Here is a 14,234-nt window from a genome sequence, read left to right as displayed (position 1 = left end):
AGGAACAACTGGTGGTGGCAAGGTGGGATAGAATCACGCCTCCATGTGAGGAGGTAGAGAAGAAAGGCACTGCACTGAGGTCAGGCAGGAAGGACAGAGAGCAATACATTTAAATCAAGCAAAGAGAAATGATGGCCACCATTATACTTCCAGAAAATGGAAAAGGTTTGACAGTGTGAACAAGGAATGGGCAATGCTGGGGGCAAACTGCTTGCTGAAATATTAGCTTAAAATAGACAAAAATTAGAGACCAAAGCAATGTCCACCAATAACAGAGGCCTTAAGAAAAGGGTGAGATGGCTACCAGATGGGATATTCTGCAGCCATGAGAAATGGTCATTCTGAAGATTTTGCAGGAAGATGGAAAAGGACTTATGATATAACTCGGTGAATTAAGAAGCTGTAGAAAATATAACCCTGCCCTGTTTTGACCTGTAAGTGGAACAAGTGACAGAAAGCAATGGATAAAAGAGAAAAACATAGGTCTTAGAGACTGTTTGAGACTGGAAAGAAATGTCATAGAGCAGTACTTTTATAGAGGAATTCACAGATTTCACAAATCACTTGATACTACTTACAAAACTGTGTGTGTGTGTGTGTGTGTGTGTGTGTGTGTGTGTGTGTGTGGATTGCATGTGAAAATTCTTTCCCGGCTCTAAGATTTCATTACTTCTCAGAGGGCTCTATGACCATGTCAAGACTACAGAGTCCAGTTCAAATCACCATATCTCATACGATCTTCCACTGTGGTTGGGATTCTAATGTTCTCTGAGACAGCTGGAGGGTTCGTGTCTAACAACTATCTCCCAACATTCTGAGCACCCAGTTTGGGAAAGCACATCATGAACACTTTGCCTGTGGGGTCCTTTGCCCTCACTCTGCTGGAATGGGCACTGAGTGCAAGTGTATGCACACACATATGTACACACTTCCTCTCTCACCTAGTGAGCAATCTTCATCTAGTCGCCCAGGTCCCAAGGGGCTCACCAGGAAACTTCTGGAGAATGAAGGGATTTCTCTCTTCAATGACCTCACATGGCTTACAAAATATTAAATTCTCTCCCAGGGAATGGTCACTGGGAGAATGACAGTCCATGGGTGTTGAGCCAGGTCTGAGATGTACAAGACAGAAAGAGTTTTCATGAAACTGTTGAACCAAGATGGCTAACTGCCCAAGAAGACCACATGCCCTTAAATCAAGCTGGTTCTCTTCAGGACGTGAAGGAGGAAGAATGGCATGCAATACAGAAAAGAAAAGAAAAGTTGCCCCTAAAAAATATTTCATAGCTTTCAAATAATTTAGAACAATGGTACATTTGAGTAGGTCACATGTTCAAGCCAGTTCACAAGGCCATAGTATTCTTCTATCCAGCTCACATTCTTCATTCACTGAGGATTTACTGACCACCTTCCTTATGCCTGGCCTCTTCCTTCTCATCAAAGAGTATGAAGAACATATGGCTTGAGGATGGAAAGAATAAGGACTTAAGGTGTACAGGCTCTGGCCAGCCCACTCTGGGTTGGCATCCTCCACCATCAAGCACATTGATTCTAGACACTGAGCCTCACTCTTCTCATCTGTAAAATGGGCAGTATTACTTACCCTGCAGATTGTATGAGAGCTCTGAGGGTTAATCTACATACAGCACTGAATACAGGATATAGGCATATGGTAGGCATACTCTGCTGGGCATATATAGAGGAGACCATTGAAGAAAATCTTAACATCACATCTTTTTACCACACAGGTTGTTAAGTGGATCAAATGAGCTTATTAAGTATGGGAGAATTACCAAAAAAAAAAAAAAATCTCTGTAAAGTGTTGTTGAGATATCATTATGATGAGTAAGCCCCTAGCCTATGCCTTTTCCTCACTTGGGTGTGAAGCTGTCTGGTTTCTCCAGAAGGTCACAGACTCTCTCCACTTTACTTAGGGTCTTCTCTTTTGTCCAAAGAGCATATGAGTTCAGTTGCTCTGGAGAGCCTTTTGCGAGGCTCTAGCTGAGCTCTGGATGAGTTTTACCACATTAAGGGTCAATGTGTCCCCAGACAGAATGGTATTTTAATTCAACAGCATTCAGAAGTTATTAAACTATGATAAATGCTAAAGTGGGAAAGATTACACTTAGACATAAGAAGTGTCACTTGAATCACTTAAAAATATTATAATGTATGGCTAATTGCACCTTGACTATATTATCCAGTGCTGTGAAAACACTTCAGATCCTTAAGTAAGGTACCATTTAAATACCTATTTCGGTATGTAATGGGTAATATTCTTGAGTGCAAAGGTTGTTAAAGGCCCCAGTATTCATTGAGTATCTGTGTGCTGGACTCTCTGTTCATATTAATTCATTTAATGCTCAGAACAATTCTCTAAAGCAATTATTATTACCCTCATTTTGCTGGTTGTGGAAATTGAAATTCAGAGATGTCAAGTAACTTGCTTAAGGTCACACAGCTGATAAGTGGCAGAGGTGAGATGTGAATCCAGAACCACTGTCATCATATAGGCATGACCTCTCTTTTTATACTTAATTTTTCTGTGTCTCAGTTCCCTCACTTGGAAATTATGGTGACAATAATGATACTGGGTTGTTGTGAGAATGAGGTGATCAAATCTAGGAAAGGCTCAGAACACAGTGCTCAGTAAGTGGAAGTCTTTTCATATATTGTTATTATTTTCCCCTGGGGCGCCAATCTAGCACACGTAAGCTAACGTTTCTGGAACTGGGATTCACTTTGGGGGGAAACACTCCCTATTCCCCAGCATGGATTTAATGGTTGAAGCAACACGATGTACACAGGAGGACTGGCTACATGATTTGTGGGACCCAGTGCAAAATGAAATTGTGGTGCGCTTGTTCAAAAATTATTAAGAATTTCAAGATGGCAGTTGCAGAGATTTAAACCAAGCAGGGGGCTCCTAACTGACAGATCTTGAGCAACTACGCAGGCCCCATGAAGACAGTCCTTGCAGTGGAGGTCCAGGCTGCCTCGGGTACCTACTAGCCCTGTGCCCTTGAGCAAAGCACTGGAGCTTTTCAATTCTCTCCCTGGCTTCTCAATAATAATGTGGAAAGCATTCCTGTCTCACAGGTTGTAGGGAGAACCAAAATTTCACCAAATGACACAGGTGAAAGTTTCTGGCTTAACCATAAAGCACCCTGCTGGAGGTTTCCAATCTTGACTGTGCAATAAAACCACGCATGCCTGTTAAAATGGTAGGTGCTAGCTACTCTTCGAGATTCATACTCAGGAGCTCCCACCTCTGCATCTGTATTTTTATCAAGCTCCAAATGACTTGGATGCACAGACAGGATCAAGTAGCAATGTATTACCAAGCAAAATATACTACAGACTATAGAACACTCCGCTTAATTACTTAGAATGAGGATGGTCCCTCCTTGGTTTTGAGATTGTATTTAAGGCCCTTTTGAAGCTCCAAGGCCCTGGAAACCAAACCTACGAAATCGTTTCAATATATCACTTGGTCAGTCTGTCTGTGATATGGCTCTAGGACACACAAAAGATTCCTTCCATGCTACAAGGCAAGGAATTATTCATCACCTGAAACTGCAACTTCAAGGCAGGAGTTTTCACACCGAGCTCCCAGCTTCCCACCTCAACCTTCTGGTTTCTGGTTGCCGCATAACCATAAAAGACCAGTGCCAGTGAGAACAGATAGACAACAGCAGCCTTTCTTTGGAAATACTTCAAATCCAGTCAGAAAACCAATTGTATGGTGATGGCTTTCATGCCACCTGGCACATGTCCCTGTAACCCACCCAGCTTCTCACCTAGGTGTCTGTTTCTGAGACCCACAGAATGGCTACACTTGACAAGTTGCATACATCCTCTCATCAAAAACCATTTGATTTTTTTTTTTTTAACAGATTGTGTTCTGGCTGAATGGGAGAGTATTAATTAAGGTTCTATTATATGGGAAGGCAGGTTGGGGGGAGTTAAGAGCTGCAGGGCAGTGGTGACAAGGCAAAGCCCATGTATGTGTGCAGCCATTAATGGGGTGTTAATTGGGTGGTACATGAACATAAATAGGAAGCTCAGAGGTGCCTGGCGTGGTTAGCCAGTGTACAGTAAAGCCCATGTGCTAACCCCATAATATGATGTAGGCTCAACTCAAATTTCCTGGCTGTGAGTTTTCCCCCCTCTCTATTTATGGTAGGGCTGTCGGTGTGATTACCATGTTATTAGGGTCAACTGGGAGAGGCTTCCATTCCAGGGTCGACATGGAGAGCACAGTGCCCGGGCTCAGTCAAGAGGCAATCTTGGGCTATGGTTGAGACTGCTGCTTCTTTTCTCCTGGTATTGACTGCTTTGAAATTCAACCTCCCCAGCCACGATAAAATCTAGATCATTCTCCTCTTCATCTAGCCATCGTACGACTTGATGGGTCCTTTCCTGTTTTCTGGACAGTCTATCATAGATGCATGGGTGGCTGCTCCCCAGAGCTGCAAGATGCTTAGGAGTGAAGAGAAGAAAAAAACTTTGGGAGATAATTCTCTAACTTTGGAGTGCTTTTAGAGAGCCAAACTCTCTCCTCTTCTACATCATTGTTGAATTGTAGAATGTTACATCTGTAAGCGTTCTTAAAGTCTGCCATTCTAACCCCCAACTGTATGGGTGATGAAACTGAGCCCGAAGAAGTGAAATGAGTTGCTCAAGGTCACATAATGAGAAGTGCCATAGGCAGGACTGGAAGCTCCATCTGCCAGCAGAAACCAGTGGGCTTTTTGCAACCCCATGTCACCCATCTCGGTTTGCTTTAGTAGACACTAGTGAGGTCTACAGCTTCTCCTAAACAGTAGTTATCCTTTATCATGCTTCCTTTAAATATGGTTTCTTCGTCCTCATGCCGAGCCCATTTTCCATACCTTGCTCCAGTTCTTGGATTATTGCTGTCTGGTTTGGGGCTCTGAAGTCCATGTCACTAGCACACAGTTCAAAGTCTCTCTCACTGATCTTGATGCCCTTTCCCTCCCATTCAAGGTCTCGGCCCAGCCCCTCTGGGCAAGCAGTTAAGGTTTTCAGTGGCTACGAGCCCCCTTCCCAGACCTCTTCACTCTTTTTTAAGCCTAAACATCAGTGCTGCGTTCACATGCGCATGTCACACAAATTTTTCTACTCTTCCCACTTCCAACATAGCTTCTATTTCCAAGGAGTCAAAGGGCTTTTCAGAGTCCATAAAAGTCTATGTACACAATGGCATTTTATACTCAGCAGTCTTCCCTGGGACTTTTCATTTTCTGCAGGTGATCCTGAGTTGAGAAATGACTTCTAAATCCTGCTACTCTCATAGCTGATTAAAGTCGAGAAGTCCCTGTAGTCTGCCCACCAGTACTTTTGTGAAGATTTTGCATAACTACTGAAAACAGTTTAAAAGATCATGTCTGTGATCTATTAAACAAGATTTTTTTAAGGGAGATAAAGGGTTTAAAAAGGAACACATGAGACAGAAATGGCTGGGTTCTGCTTATTATACACTAGAAATTATAAGAATAACACTCTTACTGCCAATTAAGCAAGTCATTTATCATGAAGGCCTTGCCAGAAAACATATTTGAATTCCTCCAAATTCAAATAAAGAATTAATGGGTAAATAATTTATGTTCAAGTAATTATTTGCAAGACTTTATTTAAACTGGAATTTAGTGAAAGTAATTCAGGAGATTTTACTCCTCACATCATGTAATAAAGTTGTTGTTCGATTAGAATGACAACCCCCTCCTCCAGGTGAAAGGACAGGGGCATGTAAAATTCAGAGATGATTCTCTGTGGCTGCTCAGAATGATCTGGTCAAAATGGTCGAGAGGAAGGACAGTGCTTTGGATGATTCTAGTAACGTTGGAAGAAAAGCACAGAATTGCCAGATGAATTAAACTCAGGGGCTTAGGGCCATTTCTCTAGGAGGAACCACACCAGACAAAAATAGTGATGAAGCCCTCAAAAAACTCACACCCCTTCCTAACACACACAAACTCAGTGACACCTACATCTGAAACATACACTCTCGCATGCAGACACCTTCACACACACCTCTTCCCAGCTAAAATAAATAACAGTGCCAGTCCCACCCCTAATGACAAAACACGTCCCAGATGCTGTCAAATTGCTTTCACAGAGTTTAATGAGTTGAGCATCCAGAGACAGACTTGTAGTTGCCGCCAGTCCTGAGGCTTCTAAGTTTTCCAGTGTGAAGAATTAGAGCACTTGGGCCTAGGGACTTAAATTTGTGGGGCTGGGAGGTTCCCAAAGTCTCCAGATCCATTTTCTCTAATTTAAGAGAGAGAAATTGTCAGATTGCTTCTCAGCTTCCATTTCTCACCAGTTGGGTGGCTATTCATTCCATGGCCCCTTGGCTTGACTGTACTGTCTTTTATGAAGCAGAGCTCTCGAGTCAGGAATTTTGGGTGAGATGGATTACAAGACGAGAGTCCAACTACATTCTACCTCCAGCGACCTAGGTGCCATAGAGGCCCCTGCTGGCACTATGGAAGAGCCTTTTAGGACTGGCTCATCCAAATGAGATTCCCTGAAGGTTGACCCCCAAGAGTCTAAGGGGGCCAGGATATGTGGACAATATGGCGTTCTGTCTCTTTTGCCTCTCTGTTCAATTCCTGTCAGCCAGAAAATCAAGCCACTGTCAGTCCAGCTAGAGAGGAAATGGCAAAACAAAAGCAAAAGGTATGAGTCCTACTAGGGGTGGGTGCACAAGATCATCCTTGTTTAAAGAACAAAATGAAGCAGTACATGATAAAATTCTCCTTCCGTGCCTCAGGCCATGCCTCTGAATACTTCTTTGGTGTAGAAATTTAGAGAGCTTCAGAAACTCCTCTCTTTGTCACTACTACGGTCTACGAATTCCCTATACAATAAAGTCTAAGCAAAAAATTTAAGCTAACCCTTTCAGACTATGAATGATTGTATAAACTTGGGACTATAATGACTCACAAAGTTACTGAAAAAAGTGATGCTGCTAAAATAAACTCTACATTATTGCACATAAAACTGATGGGATTTCCATGTACTCCTGCAACGTGAATGTGGAGGGAATGTAGCATGCACGGGGCAGGCTGGGCTATAGCAGCTTAGCCAGCTCCTCCAGCCCCTGCCGGTGGCCCATCAACTCACTGTTGGCAGCAGAAGCAAGGGAGGCAATTAATGGAGAAGATAAGAGAGCCCACAATGGGGCAAAAAGTGAAGCCTAAGAGGGCAGATTGGTTATTTCCTAAAGAATGCCAAGTTTTGAATTATATACATATGTAAAATGAAATTATGTAGATTGTCTTTTTAAAACTTTTCATAATATAAAAATATAAACTTCCATGTCCCTATCACTTAGCTTCCACACTCACCAACTCATGGATAGTCTTGGTTGATTGCTCACCCCAGTTTCCACGCTGTTATGATTCTGAAGCCAGTGTCAGATATGCTTCATCTGTAACTATCTTAGTATACCTCTCCAAAAGATAACGAGATATTTTAAAAAGCATAACCCTAATACCATTATCACACCCCCACATTTTTCTTTCACATCATCAGATACCCCAGTCAGTGTTTAAATTTTCCAGATTGTCCTTTCAAATTTTACCTTTTGAAAGTTTGAATCCAGATCTCATAAGGTTCTGTACTTGGAGAGTGACTGCCAGGTCTCTTAAATCTCTTTAATCAATAGGTTCCCTTTCAAACTCTTTTTGTCCTTGGAAATTCACTGTTGTTGTTGAAGAAACTGGGTCATGTGTCCTGTAGAGTTTCAAACAGCCTGGATTTTGCAGATTTTATCCTCGTGGTGGTGTTTACATGTTCTGCTGTTCCTCTCATCTTTGGTAAAGTGGCTTTTGGATCAAGAGGCTTCATTAGATTCACTTCTTTGGAAAGATTACTTCATAGGTGGTGGTGTTTGTATCTCTATCAGGAGGGGTTTAATGTTTTGATTAGCTCTCTTTTCCTGATGTGAATCATCACTGATGATTTTTGCCTGGATCCATTAAGGATTACAAAATGGTGATCATTTAATTCTATCATTCCAACCTCCTCCCCCTCCTCTTCCCATCCCTCAGAACTTTTTCTAATAAAACTGGCATACTTCCATAGAGAGGAGTTTCCCATGATTTTGTTACCTCGAGTCTTTGGGTTTTGTTTGGTTGGTCGTTTTGAAAAATTACGAACTCCTAAATCTAAGCCTATTTAATTTGTTGTATTTAAATCCAATGAAATTAATTGTGGTTATTATCATTGGTAATCGTATTGTGTCATGTTTAGCCATTAGAAGCTTCTTCAAGTTGGCTCATGAGTATTTGCTTTCTGGCTTGACAAAATGTTCCAAGTTCATTTTGTCTATTTCTTGCTGCAGACCTGAAATCAGCCATTTCTCCTAGGAGCCCTGGAATTTTTCACTGATAAGTGATATTTAGAGACCACAATCTGGATGCTAGGGTAGGTCATTGCTAATGTGCTCATCACTGTTTAAGGAAACACACATACACAACCTAATATGTAAATTATATAAACTATGAGGCACACATATATTTAAGATAAAATATGGTATAAGTAGTTAATAGTGATACTTTCTATTCAAGTTCAGAATTATAAGGTTTCAATTTAATTTTTGGATCCTTTTGCTCTATTTCCTTTTACCCATGCTGAAAACTCAGTTTTCTGTGATGCTAACCTAAATAATTATTTGCTTTTTCCCACTCTATATACCCAATGGTCCCAGAATAACAATGACACTATAACTATCCCTAATGTCATTACTGGAAACACTTTAATATTTTTTTTGCAGTTCTTTTTATCCTTAATGACACACGTCCAATTACTATGTTTTAAGTTCATTGAGACAAGTCCATCTCTGTGGTCATACCACCCATTGAACACATAGTTGGGCCTATTTATTTCATCCTGATTTTAAGAATGACTTCTAAAATTTTGTTTCTGTTTTATAATTATGTAAATCTTCACACAGTTTCAAGGCCAAATGTACAAAACAAGGTATAGTCCAACAAGCTTAACTCCTGACATTTATCATGGCCCTCTTCATTGTGTTCCCTTCTTCTCATTATAGGGAACTTTTTAAAAAGTTATGTTTGATACTTCATTTGGTTTCTTTTTAAAGATAATAATACCTACCTCTTACTTTATATTATATACATGTCCTACACACACACACACACACATTTAGTATAGAACCAACAAGTTTTCCATGCTGTTCTGGATCATAATCATTAAAGTTACAGTTTTAAATCCTAGAACAGTTCAAATTTAAGAAGGTCATTACTAACTTGTAATTCTTTAGTACTGTAGAAAACTCCTGAAAAATTATTTTAGAAAATGGTCTTGGACCATTTTCTCTCCCAGACCTTTAATCAGCTCTTCGATAGAATTTTTCAGCCATGTCAGCAAGGCTTTCACTACCTACTTGCTCAACTTTAATTCATGGAAGGAAGGAAACCCCTTGACATCATTTATTAGCTCTTCTAAAAAAGCAAAACCATTTGGGATTTCTTAATGTTTGTTGTGTGAGTAACAATGTTACACTTCTTTCACCATTGGCTCAAGTCAATGTTGAAGTCCTAATTCACAGTGTTTATAATGGCAGCAACTAGACGAGACGATTCACACTTTCTGGAAACTGTAGTTGAAAGATCAATGGGATGTGGTAGTTGGGGGAGGTGTATGTACCTCCTCTGTATCTCAGTCCATAAATGGAAGACATGGTGGGTGAGTTAGGGGACAAAGAGCCTTAAATTCAACACTCTGCCTAGCAACTGATTTCTCCTCCTTCATAATTTTAAAACTGGTTTGAGAAGAGAGGAGTTGTTTTTATTGAGCTTTATTTTATTGAGTTTTATTTTATTGAGCTGCTGATGGATGGGGGTAAGAAGTTCTTATTATTGCCCTATATTACCCTGGGCTTGGTAGAGCACTAGAGTAACTTCTTTTTTTTTTTTTTTTTTTTCCAAAAACTTTTCCCCTGCTACCTCAACCTTCAACTACTACAACGGTGTCTCACTTGTTCACCCTTTGTCCCTCCACCCAAATCTATTGTTCACATAGCATCCAGAGTCAGGGGAATTAGACCTACTAGGTTCAAGACTTATAAAGCTATAGTGATTAAGACAGTGTGGTGTCACAGCAAGAGACCAATGAAACAGAACAACAAACCCAGAGATAGATCCCTGCAGACTTAGAAGCTTGCTTTATGACACAGGTGGTTCTGGACACCAAAAGGAAAGGATAAACACATTGACTTATGACCATATTTCACTATTGATAGTCACCATCTTTATTTATTTTTTTTAAAAGATTATTTATTCATTCATGAGAGACACAGAGAGAGAGAGAGAGGGGCAGAGATGTAGGCAGAGGGAGAAGCAGGATCCCTTTGGGGAGCCCAATGTGAGACTCCATCCCAGAACTCTGGGATCATGTCCTGAGCCAAAGGCAGATGCTCAACTGCTGAGCCACCCAGGCCTCCAAGCCACCATCTTTAATAGCTAAAGAATATTGCCTGCATGAATATACCATAATTGTACTACCATTTATTCAACATCACACCTCACTCCTAATATTTCAGTGGCTTTTTTTTTTTTTTTGCTATTAAAAACAGTCCTGCAATGCAGATTTTTGTATCTAAAATGTTAAACACAGACTTGTTTACTTATGATTGTGATTTCTTTATGATTAGTCTTCAGACAAAAAAAAAATAGGTCAAAGTGCTTTTGTTATTTTAGGAAATCTGGGTCCAAATTTCCAAATTCTTCCCTAAAATGTTTTCTAAGCCCAATTGCAGCAAATGAAAGAGTCAAGGTCACTTTCTCTGATAACATTGATTATTATACTTTAAAATGATTTTGAGGGTGAAGAAAGCTACCACATAGTTGTTTTAATGTGCATTTACTTAATAATTTGTGAAGCTATTTGTTATTCCCAAATGATTATTGATCCTTTAAAGTTTTTCTTTTGTGAAATGTTTGTTATTGTACCAGTTACCAAATTGCTTTCTTTCTCACACCACTCCAATCCACCCAGTATAACCATTGTGAAATCAATAATTATAAGCAGCTATGGTGTACCTACTACCTCTGCTCCAATACTTTCAAATGCTTCTTGCTATTTACAGGATGAGATTCAAAGTCTTTACCCTAAGCGTGATCAGCACCAAAATAATCCAGCATTACCTTCTACCATAACTCTTCTTCTCACACAAACTTTCATCCTTGACCAATTTGGTCTGCTCTGCATTCTTTCCCATTGTGATATATTTTTCCCCTTCATGCTTTTCCTCTCATTGTTCCCGTCTTATTAATCCCTTCTTTTCACGTGCTCATTTCTTATCTCCTTTTATGCCCAGCTCAAGTGCACTATCCCCTCTTTTAGGGGTGAATTGGTATGGAAATAACAGAGTAAATATGAAATGCTTACTTTTGAATAAAGGTAGCATCAAGTGCTATCGACACTCACTGGAAACAGCAACCAGAAGTATTAGAGTCCAGAAACATAGTTACTGTGCAAACTTCTAGAGAAACTCCAGAGTGACAGCTGTATCTTTTGGCTTTACAATGAGAAACTGAGAAAGAAGAGTTGAAATGGAAACTATAAAGAGTAACCAGGGGGATAAAAAAAAAAAAAAGCAAGAAAGCAAAAATAGCAATATGAATTTCAGAAAAGGTGGAATTTAAAGGTGAAGGTACAGAACAGAATTTAACAGTATAATGTTAAAAAGCACAGTTTATAAAGGGCATATAATATCCATAAACCTGTATGCACCATACAACATAACTAAATATATAAAGAAAAAATCTATTAAACATACAAGAAGATCGCTTCTCGGCCTTTTGGCTAAGATCAAGTGTAAACATACAAGAAGATTTTTTTTACAAGAAGATTTTAATTGAAATGAGGTGTGATATTCATACATAGTCCTAGAATTGGACATATCTAGGAGACAAAATTAAGTAAGGACAGAGGGAAGTAAGTATTTTTAAAAACTTGGAAGAAGAGATAAATTGCTAAAGTTAATATTAATAAACTAGTAAATGCACTGAGGTAAGAAAATGAAATCATTGGTATGAATATTCAGAAAAATAGATAACACTATCTCTTTTGTACTGATGTTTGAATACTTAGACAACCCAAGAGACTCCAATCAAACACTTGTCAAATAAATGAGACAATTGAGTAAAGATAGTAAAGATAAATACACAAAAAATCAATAACTTCACTCTCTACTAGCAATGTGTACCTAGAAGTGAGAATAGGAAAAATTACAATAGAATTAAAAAAAAAAAACACTATAAACATACAAAGGGACAATTTTTTTTTTAAGATTTTATTTATTTATTCATAGAGAGAGAGAGAGAGAGAGGGAGAGAGAGGCAGAGACACAGGCAGAGGGAGAAGCAGGCTCCATGCAGAGAGCCCGACATGGGACTTGATCCAGGGTCTCCAGGATCACGCCCTGGGCTGCAGGCGGCACCAAACCACTGCGCCACCGGGGCTGCCCCAAAGGAACAAATTTAACATAAGATAATTTGAACTCGGCCCTATTCTCCTGTGGGAGCTACACCTTCTCCAGTGATGTCTGAATTTCAGCCTTGGGTTTGAGGGGAGGGTTCCTCTTCCAAGTTCTTTGTTCCACCCTTTAGTGTTTTCTTTCAGCCCTACAAATAATAGCTGCTTCCTGCATTTGCTATTCGTATATTCCTTAGAGTCCTCTTTTACCTCTTTTAGAAAGTTAATCACCTATCACTAGTTAATAAGTCTTTATATATCTTTTCCATGTTCAATAACTGGTGTGGTTTCTGCCTATGACCAGACCTTGACTAATGCAGATCTATATAGATAAAATTGTTGAAAAGATCCCAAGCAAGAACTGAAAAGATAGAAAAGTATTTTCTTAGATAGGAAAACTATCAGTTCTTCCATGTATGTATATCTGTATGTATACAAGTGATATGTGCATACATATATATTTAATGCGAGCTGATTAGAATCATAAAAAAGTTTTTTTTTTGGAAATAGATAAAAATATCTTAAATTCTAATGAAAAGGTAATCACATGAGAACAGTAAAAAAAAAAAAAAAAAGAAAAAAGAAAAATAATTGTAATGAAGGACACACTTTGCCAGATATAACATCACAGTAATCAAATCTAAATGGTATTGGCAGAGAGACAGACAAAGAGTTCAGTGGAACAGAAAGGAAAAGTCCAGGAAAAGATCCTAGGACACATTAGAATTTCATATATGACAAAGACAATTTCATTTCAGAGGACAGAGGTGGTTTTATTTAACAAATTGTGCTGGCAAAAATGGATAACCATCTAGAGCAGTAGTAGTCAAGCTTTTTCTTTAAAGAGACAATAAATATTTTAGGTTTTGTGAGCCTTATGGTCTTCGATACAGCTACACAGCTCTACCATTATAGTGTAGTAACAGCAAAGACAACATGTAAATGGATGCCCATGACTGTGTTACAATAAAACTTTATTTACAAACATAAGCACTGGCCTGTGGACCATAGTTTGTCAATTTCTGGTCTAGAAGAAGATAAAATTAGCATCCTCCCCCCTTCCCCCAGCTCTCCTCATCTCTAACCAAATACAAATATAAATTCCAATGGTGTGAAGCCTCGAATGTAAAATATAAACCACAAAAACCTTTTAGAAGAAAAATCCAGGTAGACTAGAAGTACGATTATGTTAAGAAAGGCATCCATCTTAATCAAGTCAAGAAACCAGAAGCCATAAAAGAAAAGTTGGATATGTTTGACTATATAAAAATGTAAAATTTTTATACAACAAAAGATGCCATAAAGAGTCTAAAGACAAAACAATAGATTTGAGAAGAATATTTGCACCACAGATGACTATTTCTAATCCTCAAAGAGCTGTTACCAACTGGCAAGAAAAAGAGCAACAGCCTAATAGAAAAATAAGCAAAGGGTATGGATTTTGGTTTAAGTGCAATTGGAAGCCTTTGGCGGTTTTGAGCAGGGGAGCGATAATGATTTATGTTTTAAAAAGACCACTCAGGCTGCTGTGTGGAGAATGGATTGTTGGGGGCAGGGGGCAATCACAGAACCAGGGAAGCCAGGCAGGATGTTTTTGCAGACTCCCCAGAGAGGACTTAATAGATGTTCAATAAACATGGGCTAGTTTTGATGAAAACATCTATGCCATGTTCCCTATGGCTTCTTGGCCAAGGGCTCCT

At 39.3% G+C, this 14,234-nt stretch overlaps 1 protein-coding gene and 1 pseudogene across 27 annotated transcripts in view; one reads left to right on the top strand and one right to left on the bottom strand.

Moving 5' to 3' along the window:
• Positions 1-14,234, bottom strand: part of ZFHX3 (zinc finger homeobox 3) — a 527,663-nt gene that overhangs the window by 508,752 nt on the left and 4,677 nt on the right. For 2 of the 27 annotated variants that reach the window (XM_077888953.1, XM_077888943.1), the window contains exon 1: positions 4,205-4,493. The exons of the other annotated variants lie outside the window; for them this stretch is intronic. The gene's annotated coding sequence lies outside the window, so the exon portion shown is untranslated. Of the gene's footprint in view, positions 1-4,204; positions 4,494-14,234 lie in introns of those variants that run through there. 27 annotated transcript variants of the gene reach the window in all.
• LOC144311680 (U2 spliceosomal RNA) lies at positions 11,843-11,980 on the top strand (annotated as a pseudogene).

Source organism: Canis aureus, chromosome 3 (genome assembly GCF_053574225.1).
Source record: "Canis aureus isolate CA01 chromosome 3, VMU_Caureus_v.1.0, whole genome shotgun sequence".
NCBI lineage: Eukaryota > Metazoa > Chordata > Mammalia > Carnivora > Canidae > Canis > Canis aureus.
This window is presented reverse-complemented; position numbering and strand designations above follow the sequence as displayed.